The 22969-nt window shown below is 35.1% G+C and overlaps 1 long non-coding RNA gene across 1 annotated transcript in view; it reads right to left on the bottom strand.

Moving 5' to 3' along the window:
- Positions 1 to 2460: 2460 nt before the first annotated feature.
- The window catches only part of LOC139363562 (uncharacterized), a 39345-nt gene continuing 18836 nt past the window's right edge, over positions 2461 to 22969 (bottom strand). Inside the window, exons 2-3 of the long non-coding RNA XR_011624206.1 lie at positions 4042 to 4190; positions 2461 to 3191 (exon numbers count right to left, since the gene is read on the bottom strand). This is a non-coding gene — a long non-coding RNA (uncharacterized lncRNA). The remainder of the gene's footprint in view (positions 3192 to 4041; positions 4191 to 22969) is intronic.

Raw genomic sequence — 22969 nt, 5'->3', positions numbered from 1 at the left:
GTCACTCAAGGAGACACATCTTAAACCAAGTTTTTTTTTTATCATGTTCTTCATTTGTTGGTCTTTTCACAAAGAAACTTTGCTGACACGAATACCTTTTTTCCATCTAGAAATATCATTTATTTGAAGAGAAGTTCAGGAGTCCTCAAATAATTCAACAATTAATTAATGATTATCCAGCATTTGAGACAGATAGTATAATAACTGAATTAATTATTTATTCTCCTACAGCGAGATCATCTAAGCTGTAGCCCAGCATGATGCTGAATTGTGGCCTAGAATTAGTTATGAAAGTAATGCAGCAAATACAGCACTTAACATTAAGACTGATCACTCTTTATGATGTTCAATATACTAGGGGTTTCTCAAAGTGTAGTACACTGCTTCTGCTATGGAAAATGATAACAGGTGTTGTTTGTAATAACATTTTAAATGTTTACAAGCATATATTTATTTTATGGTTATTTTTACCATAATGATTTGAAGCTTTTTTCAAAATAGGTTAAAATATTAATTATGTAATGGTATAGCTACCTATATGGAGACACTCACAAGGGTATTAAGATGTGATTGGAATTTGGAATCACTAAGTTGGAAAGAAAAACCAATTTGATGTTGTGGGTTGCACCTATAGCCCCTATTATTCAGCTTTCCCTGTATGTACAGCTTTTCCATGTGATTTTGCAAATTCTTTCCCTAAAGGGGTGATGAACATTTCTCTGACCCTTGAGGTCATTTTGGTAATGTACCTTATTTGGCTAACAGAAGGTGAGAAGTGACAGTGTGCTGGTGCTGAATCCAGAACTCAACAGGCCTTGCATGTTTCCACTTGTTTCCTTTGCAACTTTGCATCAACGTGAAAAGAACACATATTAGCTAGCTTGATGGTTCAAGGAGATTGAGAGACACATAGGAGAGAGTCACTTCAGCAGAGTCCATCCTAGCTCTGCCTAAACCCAAGCAAACTGCAAATGCCTGAGAAATAATAAACGTACTTTAAGCCACTGAGTTTGGAGGTTGTTTGTTATGTATCAATAACATAATATCAATTGATAGAGAATAAGAAGCAAACAATGTATGTCTGCTAGCCATTTTAATAAATCCCTAGTAAGCATCCAAATGGTTTCACATCTATTACTTACTCCAAGTCACCGTCACAATACTGCCATGAAAGTGAAATGGGAAAGATTCTTTATCTCCCTCACATGGCATGTGATGAGAGTGCGGCTTGCTTCTTTGGTGCCCTGCTGCTCATACCTCTAGGGGAGCATGCATATGGGCAGGTTGTAAGGCTCTGACCCCACAGCAGTGTCTAGAGGTGAATGTTTACATCTCCTGAAACCCCAGTGGGCAGGGGATACAGTGTGCTGTTTTAGTTTTGCCATCTGTAGGTGGCTTGTGTTAATCAGCTCAATTAGATCCTCTGCTTTATTGCAAGAGGACTTTCTGTACCCCAGGGTTCTTGCCTTGGTGTACTGGCAAAATTGGATCGCAAGTGGGCTTGGATAATGAGTGTAGGGTTTTATTGAATGTTTGAAGTAGCTCTCAGTGATGAATGGGGAGCCAGAAGCAGGATGGATTGGGAAGGTGGACTTCCCCAGAATCAGGCCACCCAGTGGCCAAACTCTCCTCCAACCCCTACCTCCCACCGAATTCCACGTGGTCTCACCTTTGACAGCCTACTGGCATCTGCTGGCACCTGTCAGTATATTCTTCTGCTTCTCTGCACCTCTCAACATCCAGCCACCTGTGTGTTCTTCTACTGGTGTGTTTCTCTCAACGTCTAGAGGCATGTGTGTATACCCACTAGGGTCTCAGGTTTTTAAAGGCACCGGATGGAGGGCATGGAGGGCCAGGGTGGCCTTGAAAAATGCAACATTTGGGCATGAAAACAGGAGTGTCTGTGCTCACCTAGGTCCGTGGGCACAGGCCCAAGGGTGGAGCCCTTGCCAGGGACCCTGCTTTTCTCTACCCATCACTTCCCTGCCCCCTCTCCTGTATCAAAGGTAGTAGATCCTACAGCACAACCATTCATTCTACAGATGAGGAGACTAAGTTTCTGCAAAATTCACTGAATTTCTTTTGTAACTCTCACAACTAGATTATTGGTGATAAATTTTTAAAATACTAAATTAGAGTCCAATATTATTCCATTATTGCTGGGCTTACATCACTGGAAAGTAAATCATTACATTTGATTTTTTTTTTTTTTCTAGAAACTTGAGCTATTGCCAAAGATTCCACATAAAAAGAAGAGAGATGCCTCAGTACTGATTTGAAAACAGATAGAAAATATTTTTTCCTAGTCATAGCATTTAGGTTCTTCTCATTTACAAAAAAATTAACAATATATTACACAATAGCTGAAAATAATCTGTAGAAATACAGGATTATTTTGAAGACACCGTGTTAAATTTTTCAAAAAGTTCAGGACAACATGTATGGATTGATAACATTTATTTGAAAAATATTAGATATTTTGTGGGTTTATTTTTGTATCCATAAATATATTGCATGAATGTAAATATAAGTTGGAAGTTTTCACAAACTGAAGGATAGTTACCTCACAATGAAAAGAGAGGTACCGAATATTTCTGGGCAATGAGAAAAGTGGACTGTAACCTTATAAGCAAGTTGAAATTCTTATAAAGAGATTGTATCTATCTATTGTTTGCACAATAAAATATTAATACAAAGTGGAACTTTTTTTGGATGAGCAATGAATTATCTGAAGTCAAAGAAATGACTTTATTTTTGCATCCAAACTAGCTTTATGCAACACTGCACATTTTGCACCTTAAGGTGGATTGAAAACCACTTTTGCGAAAATAACAAACAGAAAAGTTCACAAGTTTCCCATATTGATGATCACGAATAAACAAGAATGCTCCCTTAAGTAGACAAACAAAGTCTTTGCTTCCTCAGACACAGAGATAAGATATTAGGGACGTGTTTATTGTTCTTTCTGATGTGAATGCGCTAATACTTTCACACATAGTGACTTCAACAGTAGAGAAAATAAGCAAAGTTAATATCAATTATTAAAATAATTTGTGCATCACTTGTTTCCAGTGTTAAAGAAAGCCTGGATTAAGATTTCAATCTTAATTCACAGACACGGTTGTGGATACGTGGAACGAATCAGCAGCATCATTCTTTGTTCTTCGCCCTGTACATTCCATTGAGTATTCCTGGACAAGAGCAGAAAACAGAAAATCAGACAGATTTCATGAAATAGCTAGGTGAGTGTCTCAAGCAGCTTGGAAATAGCTGCTACAAGTATTTTCTTCATTGATGCTCTTGTTTTGAGCCCTCTTTTTTTTTTTTTTTCTATTGACTCCTCACTTTTACTATACTGGTCTCTCAACATATTTAATAAATAATGAAAGTTACATCGAGAGTAGAAAAGAGCCTAAGCTAACCAATGAAATCAGAAAATGAAAAAACAAGGACAATAAAACCAATGAGTTCGGAAGGTGGCTCAGTGGAGACTCCATTTTCTTTTTCTCCTTTAGTTACTTGCATAACTTATTGCTGTTATTCTCCACTTTTCTGATTTCTCGAATAGACTATGTTCCTTACATTGCCATAGGCATTTTTTTCCATAAATTTCAAGATCTTTTCTAATATCTTTATTTTCATCATACCTGCGTCTACATTTTTCTCATAAAGGAGCATAATTTGTCATGATTCTGTGAAGCTATTATCCCCATTTGACAGCTGACGAAGTCCGTATCGGATTTTCCCATGGCCACAGAGGAGACTTATTCTGTAATACCCTTAGTGCATTTTCCCCTCAATAGCCAAAATGATTTTTAAAAAATATGTGTCAGAACATATGAGCTTTCTTTTTAAAATATTCCAATAGCGTTCTGCATATTTAACATAAAATCCAGACACTTTCCACACATTTAAGGCCGTGTTAGGATCTCGTCTTGGAAACTCCTTCAATCTCATCTCTTACTCCTGTCCCCATTGTACATTATACTTTGGCTACTGTGTCTTCTTTCAATTGATAAAAAAAGAAAAGTCTATTTTTACCCCCAACTCTTGCCCTTATCTTTTCTCTGCGTGGAATGCTGTCCTCAGATTTCCATAGAACTGCTTCTTCTCATCATGTAAGTCTCAGACCAAATATTTCCTCTTCCAGGATTTCTTCTAGATTGCCTCATCCAATGTCAACAGATTCCCTAGAAATATGTGGATCAAGAGTAGGAAAGAGCTCAGTTCTTGCCATATTGGCAATCAGAATATGGATTTTTCCAAGAAGGTAAGAAAATTCGAAGCTATGGAAATAATAAGGAAATTCATCTCAAATTGGGTAACTTTTCATCTGAGCATCAAAATAGTGTGCATGAAATGGAGTAGAGGAAGAATAAAACATGTACAAAACAGAGTCAAAAGTAGAAAAGGTTTGACTTAATAAAGGAGATTTTACAAAAGTGAGAATAGACAGGTTGAGAATTAGAGGGTAACTGAAGAAAGACATCGAATACTGGGCATAAGACATGAGATGGTTTGATTTGCTAAGCAGCCAGGCTTTTGAGCACAGTGTGTTACTTAATGCTTCTGAGGAAAAAAAAAAAGAAGAATTCAGTGAAAATCCTTTTTTGAAGAGCATTTTTTCTGCTATTTGTCAAATGAGATAACAGTTGCTTTAATTACGGAAAATATATGACAGAAATAGTAAATATACACTGTGCTTATCAAAGCAATAAACCTACAGCTCAGTAAATTTAATTTGACTATTCTAAAGTGCCACATGCTGTGACTGAGTCCTTTGTTGAGCATACTTAATATCAATAAGGGAGTTTTCAAATTAACAATTTCTATTTCAGCATGTTTCCTTAAAATTAATGTAACATCATGGGGTATCTTGGGAAGTTAGTTAAATTTAAATGAAGACATTTCCTTTTAGGAAAACCTTAACTATTTTAATTGATGTTCATGCTTCTATATATATATATATATATCACTTTGGAATGCAAATTTAGTATGCAGTCAGATCTGTTTCTAATTTCAGATTTTCCATTTACTAGTAGGTTAACATTGAATAAAATACATTAAATTATTTGTATATGTACAAGAAAATAGGGGTTCATATAAGTCATCTTGTGATAAGTTTCTCAAAATCATGTTTTCTATATTATGAGGTATCACTAAAATATAGAACAGGTGAAGCACACGAAAAGAAAATGCACTACCTGAAGATCATGTAACAATGATACAGTTAGTGATACCTACTCTATACTAGGCACTTTGCTAAACAGTGAGATAAAGTTATGATCAAGTGTATTTCCAGCCCTCAAGAAAATTATTATCTTATAATCAAAATATTTGCTGTAGCTCAGCTAGAAACCATCTTCTGCACAGCTATGAATTTACTATTCATTCTCTGGTTGTTTAACGCTATTTTATAAATCCTGGAATTAATCTGATGTAAAGCAATCTCATGATGGTAACACAGACCAGAACTATACTTCTGGAGAGTCAAGCACTTTCATTTTATTCTAGATTAATTACGCTATTATATAAACAATGTATTTGACATGACTAAGAATATTTAGAATAAATGACATGACTCTACTTTGAAATTTTTCACCCTTTAAATGGTGTTACAAAAATATAAAGGTCAAGTTGACATAAAGACATAGTAATTAATAAATTTAATTTCTTTTGCATTGCATATCCCTTTACTAAAAACATAAACAAGTCTTAAGTATGTACTAAAGTGTTCACAGCATGCTCTGTGTCCTGGTAAATTTTCAAATAATAATAACAAAAGGTCTACAATAATAGATTTATAAGATGCATGCAATTATAATTTATTGTTATTATAAGGTTTTGATAAAAGTAAAAGATCTATTATTTTCTTACTGTGTGCAAGGTACTCTACTTTGTATTTTATATGCATTTTTTCATTGATTCTACATAGAAACCTTATGAGGTTAAATTTTGTAATAAATACATGTAGGGTTCCTTGCATAGCTCGTGCTCCCATATTTGAAACTGCCATTTGCCAGATGAAGATATGAGGCTAGGTGCTGTATTTAATATCTATTTCATCCCTGTGGTCACAATTGAGCAAAGAAGAGATTCTAAGTGTTTCAAACTGGACTTGAGAAGACCAGGAAAATTAAGTGATGATATGAGCTTAAACAAAAACACAGCGAACAGAATAGGCCAGAATATGTTCCTTGTTCAGAATAATGCCAAGAATAAATTGCACTTTTAGAGGTACAAAGAAGACATGAAAGCAAAAAAAAAAAAAAAAAAAAAAAGAAAGAAAGAAGAAAACAAAGAAAAGAAAATCTCATCCTCAAGTAAAATATGGAGAATTTAAAGGATGCATAGAAGGATTCAGAGGCAGAAATTTCAGTCACTATATGTGCTGGCTGGATTTCATTTTTGTTCTGTCATTAAAATTGCTTATTGCACACTTCGGAAAAACCCCTTATTCATTTGCATTGCATTGCTTTATTAATACAGTGCTTTGTACTTAATGAACCCTGAGTAAGAATGAAGATACTAGTTGTCCAACATTCTTGCCAAAATTTTATATTGTAGTATTTCTATTAGCTATTCCAACATTTGTGGAATTATATCGTTTTGTAGCTTTAATTTTTATTCTCGTAATGACTAATGATTTTTAGTACCTTTTTTGAACATTCATTTATCTTTCTTTATATTTATCTTAGACACAAATATAAATGTCAGAGTAAAGATTTTAAATGAAAATTTGAGCAAATATCTTCATAATCTTGGAGTACACATGTATTTCTTAGATTTCTTAGACCAAAATGTACTAACTATACAAGAAAAAATGACAAATCATATTCATCAAAATTAAAAACATCTGCTCATCAAAGACATTAGTAAGAAAATAAGTTAACAAGCCACACTCTGAGAAAAAAACTATTTGTAATACATATGTTTGGCAAAAGCTCAAATTTATAATATACAGAAAACTTATATAACAAACTTCTATAGGCAAGCAAACCAATTAAAAATGGATAAAAGACTTGGGTACATCTAAAGAAAGATAAATTAATGATCAATAAGCTTGTAAAAGTACTCAAAATTATTAGTCATTAGGGAATTATAAATTAAAGCTACAAAAACTTATAATTTCACAAATGCTGGAATAGCTAATAGAAATACTACAATATAAAATTTTGTCAACAAGGTTGGACAACTAGTATCCTCATTCTTACTCAGGGGTCATTCAGTACAAAGTACTATACTAATATAATAACACAGTGCAAGTGAATAAAGGACTTTTTCAAAGTGTGCAATAATCAATTTTACTGACAGAACAAAAATGGAATAGAGCCAGCACACATAGTGACTGAAATTTCTGCCTCTGAATCTTTCTATGCATCCTTTAACTTCTCCATATTTTACTTGAGGATCACTATTTTTTTTTAGCTTTTATATCTTCTTCATATATGTACAGCGAAAGGGGATGAGATTATTTTTTCCATTCAACCAACCAGTTTTTCCAGCTATTTTTATTAAAACTTATTTGTACTTTGTGTTTCAATTTGATAATTCCTATAGAATTGCCTTCAAGTTCACTGACCCTTTCCTTTTTAGTTTCTAGCATGCTGCTAAATCTGTCAATTGAATTCATTTGGTTTATTTTTATAGTTTTTATACCTGTGATGAAATATACCATTTATTATTAAATGTTACACATTTTTTCAACTAAATCCATCCATAAGCTTTTCAAATCTAGGCTATCTCTGTATCTGTGTGAATTTTCTGTTTTCTCTCTTTTTTGTGTGTAATGGAGTCTCACCGTGTCGCACAGGCTGGAGTGCAATGTCGCAATCTCAGCTCACTGCAACCTCTGCGTCCTAGGTTCAAGTAATTCTCCTGCCTCAGCCTCTCAAATAGCTGGGACTACAGTCACATGCCACCACGCCCAGCTAATTTTTTTTGTACTTTTAGTACAGACACGGTTTCACCATGTTGGCCAGGCTGTCTCCAATTCCTGACCTCAGGTGATCCACCCACCCCGGCCTCCCAAAGTGTTGGGATTACAGGCGTGAGAAACAGAGCCCAGCCTGTTTCCTCTCTTGACTATGGACTACACTTTATTGTTCCGGCATGTTTAGTAATTTTTACCGTACATCAGATATTGAATATAAAAGTATCTAGTACATTAGCAAAACAATATTTAGCCTAGAAAATGGAACACCCTTATTTCTGTAAGGTCTCTACTGCTGGGCTGAGTATAGCCATATTTTACCTGGGCCTGGACTTCGTTGCAGCTTTATTCCTTTGGTTCACCATTGGCTTACACTATTTGGTGAAAAGAACAACGACATTTCCTTCATGCAAACTTTGGACTTGAACATCAACAAAATGTCAATAATTTTCATGTGCCTTTCCGGATGCCAGCTTTCAAGCCGTGGGAAGTCACTTTCTAATTTAAGCTTGGCACCAGGCCGTTGGGCCACTGAGAAATCCCCTCTGATGTCTAGGTTAATCCTTGGGAAGTTTTCCGGGAATCTTCCTCCCTCAGCTGTTCTACATTGGACCCTTTGAAGCAGAGCTGCAATGCTTTCAGTGAACACCAGGGGTGCCCGAGAAGGATTTCTCTTTCTCAGAGTTGCTACCTCACTCAGCCTTTGGAAGATTTCCGCAACACACACAGAGATGGTGAAGAGTGACTTAGAGGGATTTATCTCAGCTTTCCTGTCCTCCTCACCATCGCTGACAGCGGTTACCTGCATTTGACAATGACCCATTGTGTCTCAGGTAGTTGTTCTCTGGCTCTCCTGCCCTGCTCAACTAAAGTAAGCAAGGTGCTGTGGGGACAGCACCTCAGGGATGGGATTCCGCTTAATTCTCCTGTTCTATCTCAGCTTTTGATTAAGGAAAGATTAGTAGAAAAAAATTAGTAGAAGAATGCAACTGAATTTGTGACTGGGGTTCCTCAGTACTCTAATCCAACAAACCAGCCCACAAATGTCCATTAAAATTGTATTAAATGTTCAGCTGGTTTCTCCATCTGCCTTTCTCAGGAAGATTCTTCTCCTCCTCTCTCTTCACCAGAAATCAAAGCAGCTGGGAGGTTCTTCTGCCTTCGAAAGGGTCCATCACTTTCTGAAGTGGAGTTCATACATTTTTGATGTTGTTTTGTTTTCATCTTCAGCTCTCTGATGTTTTGTTTTATTTGCTTTCTTTGTTTGTTTTAATGTTGACTTTGTAGCTTCTTTAGCTTGCTCTTTTTATTAAAGTGGAGCCCATAGTCTCTTGCAGCTTTGTACATCCCAGTGAAAAGTAGATATTTACTATTAAGCTTGTATTTTTATTGTTATTTTTACACCTCCGAGTCATACCTCCAAGACAAGCTACTTTATTCTAAAGAAAGTCATGTATTTGCTGACATAAAGTCTCATTTTAAAGTAGTTAATTATACATTTTTAAATGTACTTCTTAACTGCTCATATTTGTCTCTAATTTTCTCTTCTGTAAAATTTCTACAAGTATTTCCAAGTGAATAAAACTCTGTTAGTATTAATAAAAAACAATTTTACTTTATGTGAGTAGTGAGGCCTCATGTTTGTAATTCCCAAGCTACAATATTTCCAAGGAGATTTTAGAAAGAGTTGGTAGAACATGCTGTTAATGATAAACCATTTCTAATTTTTCCAAAGAAAAAAAGAAATATCAAGAAAGTCTCAAAATCCATACTTTCATTTTTCATTTCTTTTTCAGTCAAAAATATCTCAAGTCTTAAGGTGAATGAAGATCTTTGGACAGAGTTTTTGTATTTATTGGCATCCATAAATAGTTCTTGACAAAAGTGTTTAAATTCGTATTTTTTCAAATAAAAAAAATAAGATAATTTCGGGTACCTCCACTGATTGATATAGGGAACTACCAAGTTGTTCATGTCTATCATTTATGATTTATTTCTGAAACACCCACCAAAGTGTCATTTTTCCTTATGCTGTATTATGATGACAGGATGTTTCATTAATTATGTCAACTAAAATACAATATAAAATAACCCAACATCAAAGATGTAATAAAACTTAAAAACATGCAACTAATGCATTCATTTCAAAGGAAATTAATAATTAAATCAATAAGATTAGTTATATGCCAATTTGTATTCTTGAAGTTAGTCATGTTCCTCAGTAGCACCTTTCTTTTGTCACATTCAAATTGTAGGGACAGCAAAGAGCCATTTGATTTCTTATTTTTTTCCTTCTTCAAAGTGGACTTTAGTGAGTATGTCATTTTTTTTTCATGAGCATATAATGATACAATGTGACATGCTGTGAGGAACCAATGCGTACTGCTATTCAAATCAGAGCAGCATATTGAAGAATCTGAGGCTCAGAAATCTTCTATTTTCTTTCCAGTGATTTTCTTTATAGAATTCATCAATAGATGGATATAATATTCATTATGTAGGTGATATCCAAAATTGTGACTCTTAGTGACTTTATCTGTTAAGTTATTTATGCCTCTGTGGTGAAAAAATGACAATGATAGTAGCAGCTATATTTTAGTGAACACTTGTAATGTGTCAGACACTATGCTATAAACATTATATATACATATTGTCATTTAGTCTTTATAACAGTCTTATAAAGTAGGCTTTATTGTTCTCATCTTATGGATGAAGACAGACAGTTTAAGTGACTGGACCAAGATTATACAATTATTAAGTACCCGAGTGAGAATTCAAATCTAGCACTATCTGATTTTCTCCCTGTATGAAGACAGAATATAAGCCAAGCCCTGCCCTGCATTGTAGGCATCAGCATGAGAAACACAGCCTGAATCTGGATCTTTACTACTAAAATAATACTGGGTACAAACCATCCAAACTGATCAATAAATAGATGTAATATGTTTAAAAACTTATTTTTCACCAGAAAGGAAAAGTGAACCCTAAAGGAAGTTTGCTAATTGCTCTTTCCTGGTGCTGGCATTAGGCAATGTTAACCAAAATAGGTATTAACTATAAGAAAGTTTATGCATTGTAAATATTATACAATGTTTCACCAGTAAATATTTCATAGATAAAAACTCATGCAACTACAATTTTTCTCAGCTGTCAAAGAAGCAATTCTAATCAACTGTGGGGTTTCAAATTGTAAGTACAAGTGCGTTTTTCCCTTTTGTCTCCTTCTATATATGTGAACACCACTGATTAAGAATACATTTTAATGCACAAATGGTCAAAATTTAAAGGTAACAAAACATAGCCCTGAAAGTGTTCAATCATTCCTTCCTTTCTGGACTTTGAACATGTATGTTTTTGGCCTATGCAAATGACAGTTACAGAAATCATCAGACTCGTTTTTTTTTTTTTTTTTTTTTGATTAAGGGCCATTTTCAAGGGACTCAAATGGCTTAATGTAGTCCTGTTTCCCCCAATATTGTGGTAATAAATTATAAACCATAAAGCTGGATTCACCAAATTCTGAAAACTATTTCACCGTTTATAGCAGGATGATAATTAAACTTTCTAACATGTTAGTCAACACACGATGAACCACATTAACTCAGCTACAGGTAGCTCAGCATGTGTCGTCATGGCGCATACTGTATGCATCATGAATGCATTGTACAGTATGATCTATCGAATTATACTTATGACTTTGTTTTGTTTTGTTTGTTTAATTTAAGGTTTCTAAACAGGACAAGGAGTGTCAAGGGCTATGACTGACACATGTCTAGAGAGCTCAGACTATTTTTCTCTTGAATGGAACAGGTGTTCAGCCTAAAACCCCAGATAATTTTTATAATATTTACATAAACAAGATAAAGGGATTCTTCAGGACATTTATAGGTAACTATTTTGGAAAAGTTACTGCTTTCTCAGGAATCTTTTAAATGGATGATGTTCCTTTCTAGAATACTGAGAAAGGAAGCACCACCAACTGCCAATCAACAAAGTTGGGTCGTAAAACCCAAATTTGTCTGTAAAATCTGTAGTTCTCTCCCTTTTTTCATTTCAGATTTTAGTTATGTTAATCTTTTCTCTCTCTCTCTCTCTTTAAAGTTTTTAAGTCAACGTAGCTAAAAGTCTGTCAATTTTGTTTAGTCACTCAAAGAACTGACTCTTGGTTTCATTGATTTTCTCTGTTTGGTCTATTCTCGCTTTTGTTTATCTCTGATCTCATCCTTATTTCTGTCTTTCTACTGCCTCTGGGTGAGTTTGTTCTTTTCTAGTTCCTTAAGCTGTAAACATTTTGTAGTTTTTAAAGTAGATATGAAATATTTCCTTTTTTAATGTAAGAGTTTATAGCTCTAAATTTCCCACCTAGCACTGCTTTTGCTGCATCTCATAAATTTTAGAAAATGGTGTTTTCATTTTCATTTGTCTCAAGATATCTTCTAATTTCCCTTGTGATCTCTTCTTTGACCCAATGGTTAAGAGTGTGTTTTTTAATTTTCATATATTTGTGTGTTTTTAAATTTTTTCTCTGATATAGATCTCTAGTTTCATTCCTTTGCGAATAGAAAAGATACTTTGTATAATTTTCAATGTTTTAAAATCTATCAAGACTTATTTTATGACCTAACATGTGATCTCTTCTGAAGAATGTTTCATGTGCAATCGAGAAAAATGTGCATTCTGCTGTCACTGGGTGGGGTGTTCCATTTATGCCTGTTAGGTCCGTTTGGTTGGAAGTGTTGTTTAAGTTCTTTGCTTCTTTGTTGATTTTCCATAGGTTGTTCTATTCTTTATTGAAAGTGGATTATTGACGGCTCTTTCCATTATTATAGATTGTGTGGTAATGTTTATGATATCCAACTTCTCTTAAGAATTTGTGATGAAACCACGTTCTCACTCATAAGTGGGAGCTAAACAATGAGAATACATGGACACAGGAGGGGGAACATCACACACCAGGGTCTGTCAGGGAGTAGGGGAAAAGGGGAGGGAGAACGTTAGGACAAATACCTAATGCATGCAGGGCTTAAAACCTAGATGATGGGTTGATAGGTGCAGCAAACCACCATGGCACATATACACCTATGTAACAAACCTGCACGTTCTGCACATGTATCCCAGAACTTAAAGTAAAATAAAAATAAAAATAAATAATTTGTGGTGAAAATTGGAAATAAGTATATAGAAGGGGCAGAGAAATAAAGTGATAACATTATGGGTTTATATTATAACTTTTTTTGAAGTTCATATTTATTTTTCTTTTCTATAGCCTCAACATCTACACAAATAGGCTGGGAACATCCTTCCCCACTGTGATAATGATGGCTCCTGCCACAAGTTTCCCTTCCTGCCCTTCCCTGGTTATGACCTAGTGATATTCAAAAACCCCAGTGAAGTCTCATGCCTTTTCGTATGTCCTCCGCACTGATCCCTAATAATGGCAGTTGCCCACAAATTCTCTATCTCTTTAGGCTCTCTACTTGCTTAGTTGAGCCCACTCCATAGGTGTTCCTCTCATGGCTTTTTCTTGGTGTGCAGTGACTCTGTCTCTCTAGGACCTGTGGTTATGTAATAAACTTTGTTTTCCTGAGTCTCTTCTTTGTTTACTCTTACAGCCCCACTTGACCGACCATTAATTAAAAAGTCACAGAACAAATTTCTACAACTAGAATTGATCATAAAGTTAACCAAACCTCTAGTTGTACAGCAGGAGAAACTGATGCATATTAGAATTGAAAATCTACCTTAAAGTAATATAATGACTTATAACAGAACTGGGTCTAAAATAGGGATAATTTTGTTTCACCTTTCGTATGAATTTTGTTGTATGTGTGATAATTTCCCAGAATTATGAATTAAGAAATAATGGGCAGTCTCACCTGTGTTCAGTGGGAAGGAGAACTGTAGGGGATTACTTGGTGTCTGCCAACGGCATTTTAAAGAATGAGCAAACCCGCTCTCTGATGTGTGTCCCTGTGCTTGTGATCCCTGGTCTAGAATAGAAAGCTCTTGTGATTCAGAAATCCATGTTTTCTACCAAGCAAGTGACTCTCAAATATGGTACATGTTTCATTAGTTCTATGTGAGTTTATTTTTAGACAGAATTTTTAAAATGTGTTTTAATAAATATTTTACTTTAAGAAGTATTAAGAAAATGTGTATATATATATGAGCACAGCGAATGAAGTTTTTCTGGAAAAAAATATGTGCATAGTGAGTTTAAGAAAAATATTTGATAAAATTTGACAACATTGAGAAGCAGTATTATATAATATTTAAGATCTTAAACTCTAGCAAGAATCCAGTATAAATTCTGACTCCACCACTTAAACAAGTTTCTTAACTTCTTAACTCCACTATATTGACCAGATAAGCATGATATTTACCCACAAGATTATTGGAGGATTAAATTTGTTAACATAAATAAATGCTCAAACCAGTGACTAGAATATTGTAAGCACCGCATTATAAGTCAACTAGTGTTGACTAGTTGCAATACTGATGACCCGTAAAAAAATATGTGAAGGTTGTACAGAAACAAATGAAGTTTAGAACTAATGTGTTTTCCTCCAGGTCTTTTGACATTGCTGATTAATGGGTCCTTAAGAAATTTAGCCCTGGGACTAGCTAAAAGTCAAAAAAGAAATAATCAACCCACCCTGTTTTTGTGACATATCAGGCATTTTAATTCTGTGTTCTATAATGAAACAAACTTTCTACATGTTCATCATTGTGTCAGGCTCTAAGGAGAGACTAGTGATATGTGATTCTTTGCCTTGCAGAGCTCAGAGAGTGTGATGATTTCCAGGGAATTTATTTATTTATTTATTTATTTATTTATTTATTTATTTTTGAGACGGAGTCTCACTCTGTCGCCCAGGCTGGAGTGCAGTGGCCGGATCTTAGCTCACTGCAAGCTCTGCCTCCTGGGTTCACGCCATTCTCCTGCCTCAGTCTCCTGAATAGCTGGGACTACAGGCGCCCGCCACTTCGCCCACCTAGTTTTTTGTATTTTTTAGTAGAGACGGGGTTTCACCGGGTTAGCCAGGATGATCTCGATCTCCTGACCTCGTGATCCGCCCGTCTCGGCCTCCCAAAGTGCTGGGATTACAGGCTTGAGCCACCGCGCTCGGCCTCCAGGGAGTTTATTAAATTAACTCTCCTGAAGTAATAAGTAATACAAAATCCCTGCAAATCATGCACTGTTATATTTTCAAGAAACACGAAGGCAACTTCAAATCCAGTAATTGCTGATCTTAAAGCTTTTTCAAAAGACAAATGTAATGGCAAAAAAGATTTACCTAGCATATAATTGACGTGCATCTGTCACTTGAAAAGATAATTTCTAATAAAATAAAATCAGCATTTATATTTGCTATCATCTTCAAGTTATATAAGTCACAGTTTAACCATTTTTTCTGTCTACAATTTCTTTGCCACATCTCCTATTGCATCATCTTTTAATCTCTGTTTATTGCAAGAGTTAGTCTCAACCAGAAGGTATACCTCTAAAATAAATTTAGCTTCTATTGCTGGTTCTTCTTAGTTCTCTATTTTTTCAGCATATACACAAATGTTGTTCTACTTCAACAATAATTTCTAGTTCCTTAACTCTTTCTGGACAACCAACTGAAGATTACCAAGACATTTTCTAACCAGCTGTATCTAGGACCGACTCAGACATCATGAATATTTAGAAAGTTTGGGCTCGTTTACTTCAAAGGTGATTGCAGTGTTCTGTCTTATAACCTGTTTAACTGCTTTCAGAAACAAGTTTAACACAACCTCTTCTGCAGATTTTCCAGCTGAACAGTGTCAGCTTAAGGCCTTGCAGAAACCCTTTCTTGCTGTCACTCATTTCCCATCCTATGAAATAACTCCAATTGCACTAGAACATCACCCAGATGGACGGCTTCTTCCATACTCTAGATTATGGAAAAAAGAGATGTTTCTGCTCAGGTGAGTGAAGGCACATTAAGATTAATCCAACTTTCTTCCTTTAAACCTCAATCTTCTACACTATACTCAACTAAAAGAATATAGGTAGAATTGATCATTGCCATTAGTTCTATTAATTTTTCCTACCTGTGACCAAGCTGAATTCCAAAAAAGAACCTAACGTTATTGAAATAGTAAGGTGATCAGAGGCAGTTAGCTGTTTTTTGTTATTATTCTTGTTTCTAGACCTCTGAGTCCTGACCTCTTAATTCACTAGATTATTAAGTACTAAAAAATCTGTCCTTTGGAAAACATTTACTTGCATCTATTGTTTATGGTAGATACCAGGACCTCTCCAGTTTATGGCCCATTCCTAGTGCTCTAGGGGCAGTGTGAACAGCAGGAAGAGCATAGGTTCTGAACTTAGGTAGACAATGGTTTCAAACCTTGGTACTATGACTCCCAATATTGTGCCTTGAATGGAATTATTAGCCTTGCTAATATTAAATTCCTAATCAGCGAAAATGAAATAATAATGCTATTTTGAAAAGTTCTATAAGTCAAATGAAACAAATATATGTATAAAGTTAGGCCTAAAGATGTGATTGGTAAATTTTAGTTTAATAATGATATTTATTTATATTTTAATAATTCAATCAGTATTTATTAAGATGTTGTCACTTCAGATACAATTATTCTAATTTAATGATAAAACTGTATTTTTTTCTCTGTGGGGTACCTATAAAAGGCCTTCATACTAACTAAATGTTTGTAAATTTGAATGTAGCATTATTATAAAATTTTCTGTCTTAGAGAACACTAAAAAATTACAAAAATTTTCTAGCTTTTGTTTACATTGGAAATATTTAGAGAATTTTAAATGCATGATACATTGGAATAAACATAAGATATTAAAGGAACACAGAAAACAGCACATATCCCAATATTGTGACAATCTACCTTAGTTTTTCAAAAATAGAGACATCAAAACTGAATCCTAAAGAAAGAAGAAAAAGAAGCTAAGTTAAATTGTGGGGCTTCATGTTTTAGGCCTGTGGATGGTCTAAGAAGGCATGAAGTAGAGCTTCCCAGTTCTTTTGTTTTAAAGGAAGGATATCAATTGAAGTAGGACACATCCTGATATTTTTAATTAGATTGGTTGACCAGCTGTTTGGTGCTTTTCTATGGACCGAAGCTGCTGCTAAAGTTTGTTCTTCAATGTTTCACTTGTCCTATCTGGCCATCTTTGCCTCACACAATCTCTAATTATTGAATACCTAAAGGAAGCACAGTTTGTTCTACTTTTTAGCTGCAATGATGATCTCAAGTGGAAGCTGACTGGCTTCTTTTAGAAAACCAGATCAAAGAAAACGTGGTGATAGTATCAAACTGGAAGATCAATCCACCCTAGAAGAGCTTTGCTGCACTGGCTGGGACTTGTCAATAGCAGGATCCTCTTGCAATTCATTTCTGAACTGTTCAAACCAAGCTATTCAATCATCAAGAGTGACATGGTGCTACTCATTTTTGAGATCTGATCATGTGCACATTAGGATGTCAGCAGGAAACAGATGGTGCATTCAAATTAGGATAACTCAAGGGAGTTAAATAAAGGGACTCTTTGCAAAGATGTTGAAGGGTGATCTCCAGGACTGTTTGCACTCCTGAAGCAGTGAGTGGACACAGCAGTTATAAAAATTCTTTAAGACAGTCATATGGAAACCTCCACCTGGAGAGGAGATTCGACCTTTTGCTGAGGAATGCAGCCAGGTCAAGGAGAAACCAGACCTGGGAGAATAAATACCTTGAACATTCTCTCTCTCTTTCTCTCTTTCCAGTAGTCAACCCAGTGAAAGAAGAAAGGGATCCATAAAGGTCAAGCTTTTGGAGACAGAGAGAAGACCATTTAATAAGAAAAGATGATCTGGATGGCATTAAAAAAGCTGTCTAACACAGTTTAATTTATGAATCAAAAAGGGGACCAATTCATGTGAATGTACTTAATTATTTCCCATCCTTTAAAACTGCACTGCTTATGAAATTATTTACAAAACAGTCTCATGGAGAAAAATACAATTATCGAAGACTGCTTCTTATGTGTTGTGTATGTGTGTATGGTAGCGGTGGGGTGATTCTATTATGCCTTCCTAAATCTCCTGAATTGTATTGCAGGCATCTTAGCTGACCTATTTATCATCACGAAGAATATCATTGGATGAGCTGGGTCAATGTTAATAACATTTTCTGTAGGATTATCGTGTTAGAGTAAACCATAGACCTCACCAAGCAATAAAATTAACCATCAGGAGACGTTGTATAGCTCTATAAAACTGACCTAGTAAAGTTAGTATTACCTCTAGATATCATATGTTCACAATCTATGTTTGAGCATGAAAACCAAGCTCTTTTAAATGAGGACACTCAATGATTGAAGGATAATAGATGCCAACAAAAATACTAGAACTGGAGGCAGAGACAATTTTCTATTGAATAATCGTGAGTTCCTAAATGTGATTCTTATCCATTGGTTTTTAATTGAATTTTAAGGTGGATATTACCAGTTTTATATTAGATGACCAATGATATATTTCCAAAAATAGGTCAGATGCTCTCCCCTTGAGTCTAGAAAATACTAACCACATTAATTAACTTTGAAGGGCTCTTCTGACTTACAGGAGAAGATGAACAATATTTCCTATGGCCTACACTGAGGAATTTGTTTCCATTCAGACCATAAGCTGATTCAGTGTATTTTCCCTGTCATGTAATAAATACAAAACAAATATTATTTATTGTTATTACACAGCAAGTTTTAAATTATTCCTTCTTTGTATATATCCTTTTCATCTTGTGTTCTTACATCTTTACAATGTCTTGCTTCTTTCTACCAGGACAAATTAAGTAAAGCTTATCCTAGGGCAGAGATGTTCTTTTCATTTTGTTTAAAAACCACTGCATCATTCAGGAAATTCAAACAGAGTCAGATTCTACTTGGCAACCCCTTTCCCCTAGAAGACTTTCAACTATTTTATCTTGAGTTTTTTGCAAAGTTCTAGAAAATACTCAATGAATGAATAATTCAAAGACCTTGAAGATGGAAAAATTATGGACCAAATTTTGAAATCTAGAATGTTCTCATTCATGTTACATTTGATTTTTATAATTTTACTTGCTGTCTCTTTATAGAATTATAGTTATGCCACAGTTATACACATAAAACAAAGGCTTGGTTTTATAGTTTACTTTCTGTTGTCTAATATTTCCTTCGGAAACACTACGTTTCTGGTTATAAATTTCCTCAGTATTATTAAGGAAGTCTGCTTACCATCTCAACAGCTAAGTCTGCAAGACCTGAGATGCGAAGCCTCACTCAGATGTTTCTGCTGAACCCTTCTGTGCATTATTACTCCTAAATGAATAACTCCATCTTTGGGAAATGCATTCCTTGGTTGCTCTTGTTTTTGTTTTATAGATTTTCTGGTAAGGGAAGGAGTAAAGAATATGTCCTAGTGTAACACCAAACCCCATGTGAGGATGCTCAGAATGGCATAAAGAATGGTAGGGATTAACCATCTGAACACATGGAGAATATTTAGAACAGGATCCAGCAAACGGTAAGTAAGAGTTTAATAACAACAATTATAATCATTATCAATAGCTTCCTTAGTTGTAGTGTAATAATATAAGGAAGATATAACTCCTACAAAGAAAAAAAAAAAGACAGAAAAGCAGGTAAGAGAATCAAGAGGGTTATCGTTAGAAGATACTCTATATAGAGTTTTCTGTGTTGTATTTTTCCTGTGGACCTGGACACACTGTAGTTAGCATTGGGTCTCCTCTCATTGCCAGCTTCTGCTTTTGCCTGCCCTGACCTTGAAGTAGTAGCATTTTGTCATATCCCTGAAAAACAGAGACATAAAGGAGACTGCAACGGTCATAATTCTCCTATATCAGGGGACAACTTTGGATATATGTATCAAAACCCTCCAGGACTGAATGCCTGACAGAGGCCAAACCAAGCTTTGTTAATATAGAGGTTACCTAAGAGACTCATATGTTGTATTTCTGACCACTTACTAAAAATACAGATCTGATATGTGTGTTCACTCTATAATATTTTTGTCCTCAGCCACAATTGTTTACTTTCCATGCCGACTCTTCTCCTATATAGCCAATAAACTTCCTTTATTGCTTCAAGCAAGTCTGCTGTGGTCCCTGATGGCATATCCTGCTCAACAAGGCTAAAGTCCTATAGTTAACCAGTCACCTCCTTAAACAGGCAGTTCAGTAACCATCCATCATTATTTGAGCAAACTCCTTCAGGGTCTCTCCTCTCACTACAAACATTTAGCAAATTATTTGTTCCCTAAATGCAGGGCACTCTGGCCAGGCATGGTGGCTCACGCCTGTAACCCCAGAACTTTGGGAGGCTGAGGCAGGTGAATCACCTGAGGTCAGGAGTTCGAAACCAGCCTTGCCAATATGGCAAAACCCCATCTCTAAACACACACACACAAAATCAGCTGGGCGTGGTGGTGCACACCTGTCATCCCAGCTACTTGGGAGCCTGAGGTGGGAGAACTGCTAGAACTCGGAATGCAGAGGTTACAGTGAGCTGAGATAGGGACACTGAGATAGGGACACTGCACTCAAGACTGGACGACATAGACAGACTCTGTCCAAAAAAAAAAAAAAAAAAAAAAACCAGGTGCTCTATAGGGGGAGATAGGATTCTAGTTCTAAGAGAAGTCTCCATTTCAGATTTTATATAAACATGGCAATTTATAAAAGGGAGAAATAGCACTAAAAAGCTCTAGAGGTACCTTAATTCTTTAAAATTGCAAAGTGTACTCTTAGCTGTATTGATTTCCCTTGACCACAAGTTTAAATTAGGTTGTAACCATGCATTTAATACATGGCATTAGCTTGGCAGAGTGAGAAAAGAAGCTACAGTTTTCTCTGATGTATTTCCTTCTTGGCACAATTGTTAGAATACTACTTCAGAAAAACCATTCATTTTTCTATTCTTTTTTCTATTTTACAAGAACTATTTTTTTTGTAATTATTCTTTCTTAGTTCCTTTTGTGAAAGATTCACTGTTCTAAAAATGCCATTTATCTTTTATTCATTCAGATTTTAATCTGCAAATATATTTTAAATATCTATCAATAACCCAATTCACCCAGCACTAAAATATATAAATTATCATCTATTTTATTGAGATAAAGGAAAAATAAAGAAGAATAGAAAAAGGAGATGACAGCCTGCACTTTTTTGAGCAGATACTGGGCTCAATATAATTTATAAACATAAATGCATATATATTTCAAAGAAGAACACTGAAATAAGAAAAAGAAATGAAAAGAAAATAAAGAAATCCTTAGTTGTTTGCCCAAGATCACAAATAGAAAACGGGAGAAATTAAATAGAAATCTAGGGTACCAGGCTAACCCTTATGAGTTAATGGGAGGTCAGTTGTTTGTTAAAGTATATCAGTCTAATAATACCCACAACTAAGTGATAAAAGAATGTAGAAATCCATGTGTGACGGAGGAGCAGGAGACAGCTTCATAAGGAAGATGCACATGATACGGACCTTAAAAGATCCGATTTGAGCTTATGGAAGGAAGAATGGTCTCCTCTCTCAGAGTATGGTGATAAGCATTCATCAGATTAAAGAAGTTGAGCTCTTCTGCCAGTTGTCTGGTTGAAGAATTTCAATATCATTTGCCATGGAGCTCGGCATTTCTTGGCTATACTAAATCTAGCAGATGCTAACACAAAGAATTGGATGGCTGTAGCCTTCTAGTTTATGAGAAGACTTATAAAAAATTTTCAAAGTCCACATTTAAAACTAACAGGATTAAGTACATGAAATGAAGTGTAATTATTCTTCATTAAGGTTTGTGTGTGTGTGCACGCACGAGTGTGCACACGCACAAGTGTATTCTCTTAAGTAAATTTTGGTTGCCATAGTGTTAAATGAAACCCAGCTTTATGGAAAGCAGTATGGAAGTTTCTCCAAAAATTAAAATAGAACTACTATATAATCCATCAATCCCACTACTGGGTACATATCCAAAGGAAATAAAATTAGTAAGTCAAAGAGATACCTACATTATCATGTTCATTGCAGCATTATTCACAATAGCCAAACTATGAAATCAATCTAAGTGTCCATAATAGATCAATGTATAAAGAAAATGAAGTATACATAAACAATAAAATATTATTCAGCCTTTAGAAATTTGGAAAATATTTTCATTTGGAATAACATAGATGAACCTGGAGGACACGATGTCAAGTAAAATAAGCCATTCACAGAAAGATAAACACCACATGAGCTCATTTAAATGTGGAACCTAAATAAAGTCAAACTCAGAACCAGAGAGTGCTACTAGGGGCTAAATTGGGGATTGAAGAGATGTTGGTCAAAAGATACAACATTTCAATTAGACAGTAGGAATAAGTTCAAAAGATCTATTGTACAACATGGTGAACATGGTTAATGACAATGTATTGTGTACTTGAAAACAGCTAAGAGAGTAGATTTTAAGTTTTCTCATTATAAAAAAATTGATATGTATGTGAGGTGATGCATATGTTAGCTAGCTTAATTTAGCCTTTCCACAATGTGTACATATTTTTAAAGAGAACATTACACACCACAAATACATATAGATTTTAGTTGTCAATTTAAAAATAAATTTAAAAGTCAATCTTTGACTTAATGTATCAGAAATGAATTCAAGCTTCCGTTAAAGAACACCAACAAAAACAAATCATAGATAAGTTTGTGGAAGAGGAGGCAGAGCAAGATGGCCAAATATAACCCTGTAACAATTGTCCCCCCACCCTCACCCAATACCAAATTTAATAACTATCCACCAAAGAAAGCACCCTCTTAAGAACTAAAATTCAGGTAAGTAATCATAGCAGCAGGTTTTAACATCCTAGCAGGAAAAGAGGAATTGAAGAGGGTAGGAAAGATATTCTTATATTGTCAATACCACCCCTCCCTCATCCCCTGGCAATAGCACTCTTATGCCAAGAGAGAATCTGTTTGCTTCAGGGAGGGTGAACGCAGTGATTGGGACTTTG

The sequence above is a fragment of the Macaca nemestrina genome, chromosome 6 (assembly GCF_043159975.1).
Source record: "Macaca nemestrina isolate mMacNem1 chromosome 6, mMacNem.hap1, whole genome shotgun sequence".
NCBI lineage: Eukaryota > Metazoa > Chordata > Mammalia > Primates > Cercopithecidae > Macaca > Macaca nemestrina.
Note: the sequence above shows the minus strand (reverse complement) of the source record. Positions and strands in the feature narration are given on the sequence as shown.